This window comes from Cupressus sempervirens, chromosome 6, assembly GCF_028749045.1.
Source record: "Cupressus sempervirens isolate cs-2001-9-10 chromosome 6, ASM2874904v1, whole genome shotgun sequence".
NCBI lineage: Eukaryota > Viridiplantae > Streptophyta > Pinopsida > Cupressales > Cupressaceae > Cupressus > Cupressus sempervirens.
The window spans coordinates 93,876,213-93,887,951 of record NC_143123.1 but is presented as its reverse complement, the minus strand read 5'-3'; the positions used below and the strand labels follow the sequence as shown (position 1 = coordinate 93,887,951).

At 33.8% G+C, this 11,739-nt stretch overlaps 1 pseudogene; it reads left to right on the top strand.

Moving 5' to 3' along the window:
• The first annotated feature begins 9,488 nt into the window (after positions 1–9,488).
• Positions 9,489–10,271, top strand: LOC149551372 (uncharacterized; annotated as a pseudogene).
• The last annotated feature ends 1,468 nt before the right edge of the window (positions 10,272–11,739 follow it).

Below are 11,739 nucleotides of genomic sequence, written 5' to 3'. Positions count from 1 at the left end.
ACATCCTCACATGCATTCTCTAATGCTCTCTCTCTGACATACTAAATTATGGGGCTTTGTCTCCCTTAAAAAATACTTTGGTGGCTTAAGATTAGGTATGAATCTACGATTGAGATTCATCCATTTTTCCTACTCAATTCCTTCCATTTTTCTAATTGGTTGCATGTTGATTGCATAGGGAATCCAAATAGATTTGATCTTATCTTCAAATCTTCAAGATCTATCCAGATGTCGGCTCAAAAATGGTTTACATAGTTTTTTGTGCCATCACAAACAACTAGGTCAATTCTATGTTGCTCGGCACTTGTTAATATTGATGCTCGACACTATAATTTTGTCTAGCTTGGCACTTGAACTTGCTTGAAATCTATTGTTCACTTGGCACTTAAACTACTCAACACTTACTATTTACTCGACACTTGATTTACTTAGCACATGAGTCACTTGACACTCATTGCAGCTTGACATCTATACACATTATACTCTACATATGTTACTAGCTCAACATGAACTTAGTAAATTTCTTAAGTGTGTTGACACTCAATTTTCAAAACGAATCTGAGGTCAACAATTTTGTGGATGGGTATTTTTTTAATTTATAAATCTTTGTGGTCATTTGGTTTTATGGGCGAGGCAATAATGAGTGATTTCTATGTTGTACACCCTAAGTTGACCTTGTGGTGGAGAACTTGTACTCTTGAAAGAGAGGTCACAAGTTCAAATCCCAACGGGGAGTAGGGTGTGTAGGCCTCCTTTGTAGTGCAATTAGGCACCTCCCAAAATGGAGTATGAGGTAGTCTCATATCATTGTCACCATATGTCAACACAAAAACTATGGTTCATGTAGTGGACTATAAAAGCTCATTTCCCTTTTTTGATGATGGATGATAGGGTGTGTACTAATACTAAAAGTCAATGAAAAAACATTGGTAGTGGGTTAATGATTCAAATCTTTTTTTTACACTGATCTTGTACTTTATACAATGAAAATAAAGATGATTGGAAATATCTGATCGATGTGGCTAAAATGTATAGTTCACCAAATTTAAAAAAAGAAAAGAAAACACAATGAATGTTCATGATTTTTTCAACATTTGCTCTTCAAGATGTGCATATTTTTGTAGTAGAAAATAACAAAATTGTAGAAAAAATCATTTGATGTATTATTGCAAATAATAAGACAAGCAACTTGTCATAGTTCTTGTCAATAGTGTATTGTAGATTGGGTGATGATATAATGAATATATAATCTTTTTATGATACTTGAATTTCAACCTTTAGTCATCTTGTAAAAAAATATGATATTAGTGTCTTAGATAATATGGAGACTTGTGAGATTTATGAACTCCATCATGATGAAGGCCATTTGCATCACTCTTATAATTCTAAATTATTAATATCTATTAAGCTCGACTAGATTCGAAACCCAAACCTCCCACATAAGAGGCTCACAAGTTACCATTGTGTTATAGGCTCTTACTTAACAACAATTAAATATTTATTAATGTAAAAAAAAATGTTGAATAAAAAAATTTGTAAATGTAAATCTAGTCTTTATTTTATTTTATTATATAATATTTTTAATTAATATCATAAATAATATATTTTAAAATTTAAATATGACTTCTTATATTATATTATTGATTAACAAAATAATGTTTTCACTTATATTATTGAACTATCCATTTACCAAAGATAAATTGAAAGACTTGAACTTCTACAATAAAGAAAAACAAAAGCGTTATAAAGAAACTAAAAAATAATTAAAAGTTTAAACTATTTAATGATATAGTATTTTTTAAACACGTCTTTCTTTTACAAAAGAGTCACACTAACCAACCATTGTAAAAGAGTGAAAATTAGAGTATTGGTAGGAATCCAACAATGTAAGAAAAGACAACTTTTCTTGATAGAGACAAACTTAAGTGTTTGTACAAGGTAAAAATGAAAATTTTTAAAACTTTTGAGAAAAATTAAATTTACGAAAAAATAAATGCCATATTTGTTTGATTTAAAAATAAATAAATTTAAAAGTAAAAGAAAATTATCACGTTTACCCTCTCCTCCTTTCTTCCCACATCCCCATTTTCATAATGGTGGGAATGAACATATCATTTCCATATAGCCATGAGCTATGATTTCCACATGACCACAATTTATAAGAAGATACTTGTAAAAGAAAACTTTTTAAGGTTGCCAATAAGTATTAATATTTGCAAAAATAATGCATTTGGTCACACTAGTAGACCATGCATCTCTTTCAAAGACAATAACTATTTGAGAAGGAAAACGAGTCTATGATCTTCTTGTCAGCAAAATTAAGGATAATTATGGAAGTCCAGAAGAGTATTTGGAGATCCATTTAAAGCTTCTAAGAGAAGACCTCATTTCTCCTTATTGATAGGCTATGAGGGAGCTCAACATGAGAAAATATAATTTCAACTGCAAGTCACTAGCGCGCACACGCACACACACATAATAGTGTAAGAATGGTGTATATGAGAGCAAACAATTCAGTAATGCTTTAGTTGTGTTTAAGCAATTAAATGACTCGAGTAAATTTTGAAATTTGGCTAAATAAAAAAGTGCATCTAGAATGTATCTCATATTTTTAAATTCAATAATTTAGTTTGTCTTTTGGGAAATGGGGCTATGTGAAATATGGTTTGCAACATGTTTAAAAATTGAGGAGTCAAGATAATATGTTGTTAAATTGGGTTATTGTATAAGTGAATATCTAGTATGTTAAAGATTTTAAATACCTTAGAAGAGGACAAGTGAATAAGATGGATTTGAGTAGATTGCAAGAGAACATAAATACTCAATTTTATGTTTATTCTAGGGTAAAATGAGTTTTCTTTGCCGAGCATAGTGCAACAAACTACAAAATATGAGACACGACTATATTTTTTAAAAAAGGACAACCAAGCAGGTGACTAGGAATATGAGGATTACAACATCTAAACTCAATACTAACCTTGAAGAAATTTGTCAACAAAAATGTGGAATGAGGAACAAGAGACTACAAGACCAAGAAATAATGGAAGATTAGAAGATTATTGCTTTTGTTAGGACTCATTTTTGTTTTTTCAACAAAAGATGTTCAACACCAACTGTAGGTCTTTGGTAAGGCAATTTTTAGTTGATATTATATTTGCCTCTCAAGTAAAGGATTTTACTTTCCTAGCATGAAATGGGTGTGATTGCAAGATAATAAATTTTACTAGTTGCAATTGTCAAGTATAGATAATTAAGCCATACAATGTAAAGATAGATTGTTCATGAGTTTGTTTAGAATCATTCAATTTGACCAACAAATAAATGGTAGGCTCCTTCTGAACTATTGGACTTTGCCAACAACCAAAAGGTCTATTGACATTTTTTATTTCACATGTGTCTGTTTTGCAAGTTTACTTGTTAAGTGATGTTTGTCTTTATAGACTCTAGTTGTTTGTATTTTTGGAGTGTGAGTAATAATGGATCATTTTTGTCTTCTTTATATGATCAACTATATACCTAGTGCGGTCACCTAAATATTATGACTTCAAAATAGAGATGAATATAAAAGAGAAATTGTGTTAGTATGTTAATTTTTAGCCTCATTTTGTCTTCATTTCTATGTGCATGTGATTGTAATATGACAATTGTTAAAAATTGTTTGGACATTTTTAGCACATACAAAATTCAATGTTCAAAAACTCATAAAAACATATTCGTTTGAAAAGCATATGTGTACTCTTCTTGCACTCTCTTTGAAATGAACAAAACTTGGAAGCCAAAAAATAAAAGTGTAATGAATAGTGTTTTATACATAATTAAAATGAAAATAAAGTATAAGTTGTTTTAAATATATAAAGTAATTTCAAATAAATGGTAGGTGACATGATCCAAGCATAACTAGCTAGATAAAAGGGACAAAATTTCAAATAAGAAATGGTTGTAAAAAGGAAATAGCCATCTAGATCACAAGTCTATAACATATCATAAATAGAATAAATATACAATAAATATACAAGAACAATTGGAATGAGAGAAATTTATAACATATCATAAAATATAATGAATTATACAAGAAGAACTATTGGAATGAGAGTAATCACAATGATTTGGAAGATGTTTAGACCACCTTCTATTGTCTTCTAGAAACTCAACAAAACTGACTAATTGAGAAGAACATTTTTCAAATAATAAATGGCTATTAAAAGGAAATAATCATCTAGATCTCAAGTCTATAGCCTAACTACTTACACAGCTATAGTGAACGACCCCAGAGCTTGAAACAATAACACTTCTTGAATTTGCAAGGTCATACACCTAATCTGAAAATCGTAAGCAAAGCAAGTGGAAAGAGAGACAGTAAAAGCTAGAGTCAATGTTTACCCAAAGTTCTTCAACATTCCAAATCAGGACTTAGAGGAGTTTGGAATATTCTATTGGAGTGGGCTACTCTTATACTAGTGCTTGCACCCAGAGAGGGTGCAAGAGTATAGCTGATAGGGTCAGGCTATTACGGGTTTGAAAACAAGAGCTCATATCTATATAAAAAATATGTGTATAAAAATATATAGTAGAAAGTTATAGTCTAGGCATTTCAGTTATTAGAAGTTACAATGTATATTTTTCTAATGTTGTACATTATGACAATGCTTCATGATTACATCTAAGGATGGCAATAGTTTATGATCAGAGTTGTTCCTTCTGAAAATAGTTTCTACTATTCCTTGATCCGATTTTCATATATCCCAACCATTAATAGGTTTATCATCAGTAAAATTCATTTATTGATCAGCTGACAAAATAAGTTCCTGCATAAAGTTTCAAACAACAAGCACACAAATATTATGATATGAGGTAAATGTTATTAGAAAACCCTCAATACTCCTTTATGCTTCCAGATTTATAAACATAAATGAATTGTTGAGAGTAGATAGATTAAAGGGCCTACATTTTGAGAGTAGATAAATTAAACAGTTGGCATGCAACAATCTGGAATGTGTGGTGTGCGAATGGCTGCACTCATTTCTTTAACTGTAAAATAATGACAAATTCAATGCGAAATAGTAGTAGGAAAAATTGTAACAACGTTGCCTAATTGGTTTCAGAGATTCACTTAAGTCCAAAACATGCATGCTAATGATGGTGTTTTCTGTCATTAACAGTTTGATTTGGAGCTTTCCATTATACTTATTATGTTATAGTAAACTTTTGGAGAAATTGACATATTGTCAATTCAATATATAGATATGAAATATCTTTAAAAGACAAGATAATGAAGAGTCATGCAGGTTTGATGATGGAAAATAGAAATAGCTGCCTATGTAAGTAAAGTTCTTTCCTTGTGGAAAAGGACAGTTGGTTCCCATAACCTCATCTTGCCAAGAGTTTCTCCTTTGTTGTATCCCATTCCTATTACAAGAGCATTTATTTATCTCAGCACAGTGTAAACTCCATTAAAAGTGGCTCATAAATAAAAAGATGTGGCATACCAATGTGCAAAAAAGGAAGATTTAGAACTCACCATGATAAAATGAATGGCTGATTTAACTTATTGATTACATTAATAATAATGTTATCATTTGTCACACTATCAATCTAAGGTCCAGGGAACTGGCCATTGATAAGAATCCTCTCCAACAGAAACAAAACAGATCACTCAGTCATGCAACCAAATCAATTTTCATATAGAATGGACTTCGATTGAATATGATTTTTAAATAAAGGATACAAAAATCACCTGTTGAGGGACACCAAGAGGCCATAAATTGTGTCCTCTTTAACAAAATTACCATGTAATTGTTTCTTTTGCAGCCCAAAAAAATCCAAAATATGCAGAAGGAAAAAATTAAGAACAAATGATTTTGGCTGAAGTCACTGTCAGTATCAAGCATTTAAACACCATAGGTGTATTATCCTAATATTTGGTATCTAATGCAAGACCAAATCTATAAATTTCCAAGACAAAAAAACAAGTATACGAACCCATATCCAAAATCGTATAAAACTCCAAAGCCCTAAGATTCCATTAACGACGAGAGCCATATCAATGGCAAACCCTCACTAAAACCAGCAACGTCTAGAAATTTTCTCCTAAATTGATTTTATTCAATATATATTTTTATCAATACTTCAAAATTAATATTATTGATATTGAAAAAACAATAGAGAAGAAATTAGAAATATACTAAATTTCAATCATGAAAACAACTATGACTTTTATAGGTTACGAACAAAAGTTCATCCATAAATATCGTGCCTATGCAATAACTAATTTGAGCAGAAGCTGATCTACAATTGTCACTTGGGGGTTTGGGTGGCATTGGCCACGAAAGCTTTTGGCTAGGGTTTTGAGAGCAAGCAGTGAGAAATTCAGGTTGCCACTCTTGTGGGCTAGTAGATATAATTTAGAAATCTTAAAAATAATATCTATAAAGTATAAAGCTGTAAGAAAAGTAATTAACACAAAAATCTTATAATCAAATATTCTCCATGAAATAGAGATAGAAGATAATGAAAAACGGAAAACGGTTCCTATTGTTTAAGAACATAAGAATAGTGCTACAAAATTTAGTTTAGGAAAGGTTATTCTTAGAAACCGAAATGCATCAAACCATGTGTTCTTTGAATCTATTATATTGCAATAGAAATAAATAAAAACTCTTCTCCACTCAATGTTTTACAAGCCTAAATATTTTCCAAGCCTAAATATTATAAAAGAAATAAACAAACCCTTCTCCACTCAGATGTTTTCCAAGCCTAAATACTATAGAATAATAAAAATATCATTTTCACTGGCTGTATCAAATTGTAGTCACTTTTTTTAATAATAATAGATGTAAGAGCTCAATCCGAGTACAAAAATAAGTAAATATTCTCAGTTCCATTTGAATATGGGAGGCACCATTAGCTCATTTCCTAATGGGTTGAAAAATGTGATGCCTGTTTTGCATGTTCTACTCACGTGATGCCAGTTTTGCATGTTCTACTCACGTGATACCAGTTTTGCATGTTCTACAGCTGTCGGAGGAGGGGGTCTTCATGGAGACCGTTTACAGCTGTCATGGGTGCCTGAGGAGGGCATAGCAAGCCAAGAATGGAGAAAATAAGCGTTATGACGCCTATCCACAAACTTCTTGCACTTGTGCAGGCACTGCTGGGCATCTGGCCAGAATTCTTCAATCTTCAAAGCCCCTACAATTTCGTTCAGCTAAATTAGTTTGAAAGTTTGGGACATTTTCCGTTTCTTATGATGTTGTCTTTCGTTAGTGTTTGTTCCATCATCCTCATCTTCCTGAGAGTTTTAGGGAGAGAGAGGAGAGGAGGAGGCGCAGTTCGGCCATTGTGTACTAGAGATGCGACAGTGATATCTCTATCTGTCACATTGTAGGGCAGATTTCAATGTCAAGTTAAAGATGTTTTGAGTATACATTATAAGTTTGAATGCCGAGGAAACAAAAATTAATTAGTGGGGAAACAAAAATTAGTTAGTGCGAAATGATAGATCCATTGGTTCAATGAAAGTCCCTAGGAGAGAGTGGCCACTAGGAGTCGGATCATTTTCGTCACACAGACTAGTCCTAGTGGCCTTGTGCTGGCCATGGGAAAAATCCATGAAAGTTGGTGGAACTAACACCAAACTTACATACTCTCATGAAGCGGATATTTCAAGAAACCAAGGATAAACATAATATGAACAATGGTATACCCTAGTGTGCCTTACGCCTTATTACCAAAGTAATTGACAAACTCACAATAGACGAGTTGCATTTCAAACCTGCCTCTTGGAAGTATTTTTAATATCCAACTTCAATGGCACTGGTAAAGTGAACTGGAGGTTGGCTGGACCAGTCATTAGCATTTGATGTGAGTATTTAATCGTCGACTCTTGATTGTTTGACACCATACATTTGCAATACACTAATATGAGTTTTTCCAGATTTTGAAGTCTCCTGGAATTGGGGTAGCATTCGCAACAACAATGCAAAGAGGAAAGATTAAACGTATGCACCTATGCCATGCCAGGGACTTGTAGGAGTGGTGATCTAGCAGACGTCGATGCCTCTGAGTCAAAATTCTCTCACATCGAAGTCATTTGGGAGGCCATAATTAGTAGCAGAATCATTTAGAAGGCCATTAAATCATCATCCTCATTCAAATATAGTAAAAGAAAACTCAAAATCATTGGGGATCAAGAGTCTGTCAAAAGAATAGTGCAATAGCAAGCAAAATCAACAGTGAGGTCACCGAGAACATGATATTTGAAAAGAATTTGTTCAGCATGTGTAAAGCAGGGTAAGATGATCTCAAAATAGATCGTAGGAAATTCCAACAGTAACAATCCAAATCCAAACAAATGGTACCAGTCGTCCTCCTATTTCTCTTAACACCATCGTCCAACAAGAAGACTGTGCAGGCCTATTCTCCAACCCCTTCTTGTAAGCCTCTTCCATCATCTGTCTAGTTACTGCAAGCAACGTTGCAAGCTTTGCCAAAAATGGTATTCCAAAGCAGCATGACTGAAACAGAATGGAGAGTAACGAGTAAGATGAACATACAAATTCAATTTGTAGCAAAAGAGTGAGCTACCCCTTACAGCAACACCCATATTTTGTGAATTTATAGGGGTCTCCGACGGTGCATTGGAGGTAATTGCAGAGGCGGTGGCGGTCTGGAATTCGGGTAATACACGTTTACCCTAACGACCGACTCGTGGCCCCTCCATCCATCTGGGAAGCACCTATCTGTCTACATGTGAAGCAGCTATCTGTCTACATGTGATACTCATTCGAACGTCATAGTTATAACCAGGTCTATGGCGTGGACATGCCGGCGGCGGGAAGGAAAATTCGGCAGCAGGCGAGAAGCAGCAGCGTGAGGAATTCACGGCGGGCTATCACCCAGGTGAAAGCCTATCGGCTAATAAACATTTCCGCCATATATAGAATGAAGGAGGATTTAGAAAATACTAAATTATCGCTATCTGGAAGCAAATGAACGCAACAAGATATTATGCGACATTTCAATTTAAGCGCCCAAAAACCTTGGAAGAAGACGAGAGTGGCATGATACAAACATGGAGGAGGAGGGCAGGGGAGGGCAGAAACAAACGCATGGAGGAAATGAATGACAATTGTTTTCACAAATGGAACCTCAAACAGTACTAGCCTTAATAAGCATATAAACGAAAGGGGATTTGATTGCAATACCACAACAATTACATTTGATTGCAATACCATAACAATTACATGAACAAATACCATAACAATTACATGGACATAAATGGTATTTAAAAAAAACGTGCGGGCAGGAAGAAAACGTGTTTGTACAAGTGCAAAATGATATGTTAAAATCTGAATTTTCAATTCAAATGAAATTGACAAGTGACTCGGACATTATACCCACCCCACCAGGCAAAAATACACGGAGCATACAAAACAAACACTAGGATCAAGGATGGCATCTTGTTTGTTGTTTTAATCTTCTCCTTCCCGGTCGGATCGTTACACCTATTTATCTACCCCCAATTCGGAAATGTCTCATAAGATGGAGATCCCCAAATGGCAGGGCTGTGTAGAAAGCAAGGTAATGGCCCCGCCGGAGATCGTTTGGAAGACGGTAAGTGATTTCTACGAGATTCAGAAGTGGTTTCCCGGCATGAAATCATGCGGAAGAGTGGAAGGAGCGCCTGAAAAGGGAGTGGGATCTGTTCGCCGTTGTGTACAAACCTGCCAACAGATGAGGAGGGAAGCGGTTCTTATGCGGTAGAGGAACTCATCGCTCAGGACGATGTTAAGCATTGTTATACTTTCCGCATCACAGACACTGATAGGCCGAGTTTTCAGGGCTACGAAGGTACCTTTGAATTGTGTGAAACAGGGGAGCATGGCAACTGTTTGTTTAAATGGTCGTACCAGATGAAGCCCATTGAAGGGCGTTCCAAAGAGGAGACTGAGGGCATTATGAAATCTATTCTTGCTCCCATTGTCAGCACTTTGGAAAAGCTCGATTCTTCATAGTAACCCTTCCGATCTTCTTTTTGTGAATATGGGTTTTGTTGATTTTATCCATGTGTTTTGCTGGCCTGTCTGGTTAGCTGATGTTTGCTTTTATGAGTTTTTGTTCATTTGGTTTTACGTTTGTGAGCTACGCACTAATTGGGCATTGTCATCTTCTTAATCTTTTTTCATGATGCTGTCATGATATGATCTAAATGTCCCTACAAGATAGATAAATGGTAAATTGTTAATATCAAAATAAGTTAGTTGTCTTCTCAACATTTGAACGGGTACACAAGATTTTGGTAGATCAATGTTGTATTTTATTTAGTTGATTTTGACTAATGAAATCAGATGTGCAAGATTGATCTAGAATATGGATGAAAACTTACTCAAAAGTGTTACCTTTATTTTTGAAATATATTGAATTTTACATGTAGGGGAAGAGCAATAGTTAGTGTCTACATTCCAAGAACTGCACACTCTACATGCACTTGACCCCCAATTAACAACTTAAAAGAAATCAAGGAAATGATAACTAGACGTTCATTGTGATATTGCTATTAGGATTTAATTGTGTGATTTTTGAGTCAAACTCATTGACCCATGTTTCATGAGTAGTGATTCAACATGAATCCATCTCTCATGAGAATAAATGGAACACTTAGCACTCATTGGATCTAGGTGATGCTCATAGGGGTGAAGCATCAGGACTTCCCACTTCTCAGGAGGTCATTTATAAATATATCATATATCAAATAACTGCCAAATTTGACTTCTAATAATGGATCTTTTTTAATGACTCATGGGACATTTGTGCATAAGTATTGACAATTTTTTGAATGATGCTAAGACACTTGTGTGTAAGTATAAAAAGAATTTTGAGGTGGTTGTATTCCACAATTATTGAGACATTGTTAAGTAGGTATCATACAACACTTTGAAATGACCACTTTTTGATGCTTGTGCATCTAATAGATCCACAATGTGTGGCATTACTATACAAAAGATAGAATAATTGGTATAAGTAATTTAATCACATACAAGGAAAAACTAATGACTAATGAAAATTTGATTTGTCATTTAGAATTTTAGGTGTAAAAAGTTAGCTATCATGGCTACATGTATGCTTCCCCTATAGAGACAATGTTAAGTAGCTTGCTAACTTGATGGGTGAATAGGTTCCACTAGATAATATCCCTTATTGAACTAAACTAGTGTTAATGAGGAAATTTGAAGATAAATTTCTAGACATGCAAATCAGCCTATATGATGATACATACTCAATTCCTTTATTGTCATTTAAGAATTGAAATGTAGCTCAAACAATCCACTTAATTAAATTATGCACAACAAAATTCTTCAACTATAATGCAATAAAACTCATTGAACAAAATGTGTTCTAGACCTAGGTCAACTCATAAGAGATAATGAAAGGGGGTAGGAAAGTTGAGATTTGAAGAAATAATAACTTGAATTTGGGGCATTGCATCCCAAATGCCCTACTATTTCCACATGTTTATTAATGTGTTAGGTATTATGATATTTACATCGAAGGAGAGATAAAATTATAAGGCGTCCTCATATTTTGGCTTCATTTTATTGTGTGTGAGAATATAACACGAGTATTGTTGCAAACTATATGGACATTAGATCAATAATATGAAACTGATTTTTCAAACGCTAATAATAAATTATGGATCATTTGAAAAAGATACAATTATTCTCCTTAAAATGAATGCTCTAG